The sequence below is a fragment of the Capsicum annuum genome, chromosome 12, assembly GCF_002878395.1.
Source record: "Capsicum annuum cultivar UCD-10X-F1 chromosome 12, UCD10Xv1.1, whole genome shotgun sequence".
NCBI classification, from domain to species: Eukaryota; Viridiplantae; Streptophyta; class Magnoliopsida; order Solanales; family Solanaceae; genus Capsicum; species Capsicum annuum.
This window is the reverse complement of record NC_061122.1, coordinates 31,259,836-31,263,594: the sequence shown is the minus strand read 5'-3', so window position 1 is coordinate 31,263,594 and position 3,759 is coordinate 31,259,836.

Below are 3,759 nucleotides of genomic sequence, written 5' to 3'. Positions count from 1 at the left end.
AAATACCTAATTTTTTACCAAACCTAACGTTTTTATGTCAATTTAGTGTTCAATTTATTTTATTTTATTCTATTTTTAGGTCTAAATTAGATATTGTAAGTTTATTTTATTTTACAAGGTTTGTTAAAAAGTTTTGAAAACTACAAAAAATGGAGTCACATTTTAAATAAGCTTTTATTTTTATTATTATTATTATTTATTTAAAAAAAGAAAAAAAGAAAAAAAATTGAATTATATTTGTCTTCTTCTTTTAACTTTTAATAAACAATCTAGTGATATTAATATTTCTTAATCATATTTAAGACTAGCTATTTAACTTATTTGTATTTTATTAGTTTTAAATAGATTTTATCATTTTTATTTTATTTAAAATATGAAAAAAAAAAGCTCTAAACTACCTCTCCCCCATATTTCCCTCAACCTTCCCCACGTCCTTTTTTTTCTCACACACACACGACATAAATCACACACCTGCACACATGCACAAACGAAAAAAAATTTATATTAACCAAACTCACACACAGACGGAGAGAGACAACAACATTGAAAACAAAAACTGGAAACACAACAAAAAAAAAAAAAAAAAGAAAAGAAGAACAGGAAACCAAGGAAAAAACAAAAATCAGAACGAGAAATATTTTCTAAAACAGACAGAAAATTGAAGGGAAAACAAGAGAAAAAGGAAGAAAAGTAGTAAAAGATCGAGTTGAGTTCTCGTTTAAGTTTCGATGGCTTCGTTCGTGCTTCTTTTTCAGTTAGTTCATCAGACAGGTTTTATTCGATTCCGTATTATTTATTTTGATAAGTTTTGTTGTAAATCGAAGCATGAATAAAGTTCTTTTCATGATTTTTATATTGTTTATTATGAGTAATTTGTTATTTTACTTTATGTCTTTATTTATAAATAGTTAATCATTCCGAAGTAAGGTTAACTAGACTAGTATCAAACGCTAAATGAGATAGCTTTAAGTTATTAGTATAAAGAAAGTAATATTAGGTTGACATGCGATTAGTATAATTGTATTGTAAACTAGAATCTTAGACCCATATGCATGCATGCATGCAAAAGAAAAGGAGAAAAAGAAAATTACTTGGAAGTGACGAACAAGGAACTTGCTGTTAAGGAAAATAGGTTGGCTGGTGTGGTGTGAAACAAGTATTAACAATGAAGGAAAGTAAATTAGATAATCTGGATAAGGAACTTAGAGAAAAGAAAAAAATCATGGATTTATTATCATTTTTCAATTGATAATATTTTTAAATTTATATTTATGGTTTAATAACGCATAATTTGTTTTATATTTTGGTTTCCAGGGTATTATTTTGGGTCTACACTAATATTCTTAAACTTTAATAAATTTACTGATGTGGGAAGAAAGAGACGAGTTGTGAATATATTCAAAAATAAATAAAAGCGGAATAGAAGTCACTTTTAGGCCAACAAATATTATGTATCCAAGAGATTAATTTAAGCCAGACGTAAGTCACTAAAGCGACCGTGCTAGAACCACGGGACTCGAGGGGCGCCTAACACCTTCCCCTCGGTCAACAAAATTTCTTATCCGAATTTCTAGTTCGCAGACCAAAAATGAAGAGTCATTTCCTTTTGAATAGGGATTCAATAAGGTGACTTGGAACAACCAAACTCAATTCCAAATGACGACTCTGTAAATAAAATAATCTCTATTCAAAACACCACTTTAACTGGAAAAATTCATTTTGTCAAAAAAACAATTCCCTAACGGGGTCGGGGGCGGTAAAAATAGTGGTGTGACAGATGGCGACTCCACTGGGAACATAATCAGAATTCGAGCTTTTATATTGACTTGTTTGGATTTATTTAATTTTGATATTGTATAGTGTTGGTCTAAATGTGTTATGTGCCTATATGTTTAACTTCTTTAATTTATTTGAACTGCAATATAAACTGTCTTCTCTCCCGTACCCATCTGAGTCTTCTGAGATGCTTTATATTCGCAGATCCGGTATACGCTTTCGAGCTTGAGATACTAGAGATGCGGCAACGCTCCAGGGGAGGATTCTGTAGTCACCCATAATTTAAGATGGGAAGGGACCAACAGTGAGGCTGTAAAGCCCTGCTACCAGTAAAGTTGTCCCTTTCCGACTCGAGTTGTCCGCTTGTTTTACAGCCAGTCTTGATACCTAGCTCCACCAGGTTAAACCTAGCATAACTGAAACTTAGATATGGTTATCCCTATTAAGCTCCGCTTTATTTACGTCACATGTATTTTTGACTTAGTGGAGGCTCGACAAAGATTTGAATGTCTAAAAGTAACCTCTTTAAACACTATCTATTTTCTGTGCTACAAGTTGCATAAACTATCTGGCTATTTCGAATGTTGGCCGGATCTGGAATCCATTAACGTAAGAGAGGCTAAAAATTGCTCTCTAAAACCTATTCTTTTTCAAAGCTCAAATGAAGCGCTAGATTTGCTTTCACAATAAAAGACAAAAAATAATTTTCTAAATTATCTATTTTGCCTCAGTGTGGACGAACTACGCACACCTAATTCTCATCTCCGCGAGATACGTAGGCAGCCCTCCTCTGGTTCGGTGATCCTAAAAAACGAAGGTTGTATTTTCTTAAGAAAAAAAAAAGAAAAGTTTTGATCCTTGTAAAAAAAAATCAATCAATTTATTTTCAAATCTCAGTGAGATACGTAGGCAACCCTTCTTGGGTTCGGTGATCCTCATTAAAAAAAAACTTATTGTTTTAATAAAAAAAATAAAAATAAAGGACGTTAGTCTTCTTCAAAAGAAATCCTAATATTAAAAAAAAGTGTTCGAAAAATAGAAAAGATTAAAAAAAAGTTTTTTCTCCATATTAAAAAGAAGAAAAGTTTTTGCTTCATATTTTAAGCTTCCTGAACTACGTCTGACCTGATTCTTGTTTAACAAGATACATAGGCAACTCTTCTTTTGAGATCGGTCTCATCTAAAAAAATAAAAAACTTGATTTAGTTATTGATACCGACATATTTAAAAATATATAAAAAAAAAAGTGTTAAACTATAAAACATGACAGAGTGGACCAACTTGGTTGTGAACTATAAATTCTTATGGTATCTCAAATTGTACTAAAGTTACACTTGTAATTTTTTTTCTCTAAGTCAAGTTTATAAATAAATCTTACCTCACTTGTTTCATTTGCATTGTGGGGTGAGCTTTAGATTGAAAATTCAAAGGCATCGCTCTGTTGATCTAGAATTTGGCTTGAATATCTGTTGTGGCAAAATTTTGAGATACACTTGGTTTGGGAAAGGATCGTAGGCCTTCTTTGATTCCATTGTGCATTCCACAACCCACCAAATGACATTAATCCCTAGAACTTCTCCCATTGAGCCTAAAACATTTTCTTTGGATAACCACATCTGAGCCTATACCTTTCGGGTGCTTATATGCACTATCCCTCTTTTGGCCTACTTCATTGAGTGCACTAAATAAGTACAAGTTGCAAATAAAGATTCAAGATCAAAGACGCCAGAGGTAAAAAAACGTATAGCCCAGGAGAACAAAAACAAAAAACGACTTCAAAAAAGAAGGAGCAAGAACCCAATTAAAAAAAAAAACTCCAAGAAAGATGGAGAATCTTCATTAAAAAAAAGAAAGAAAAAGAATTAAAAAATACTTTTATCAAAAATAAAAAGGGAAAATATCCAGCATAAGATTCAAACAAAGTCGAAGCAAATACATGACAAGGGGCAAAGAAGCACAACAAAGAAGATCGAGTGTCAAACC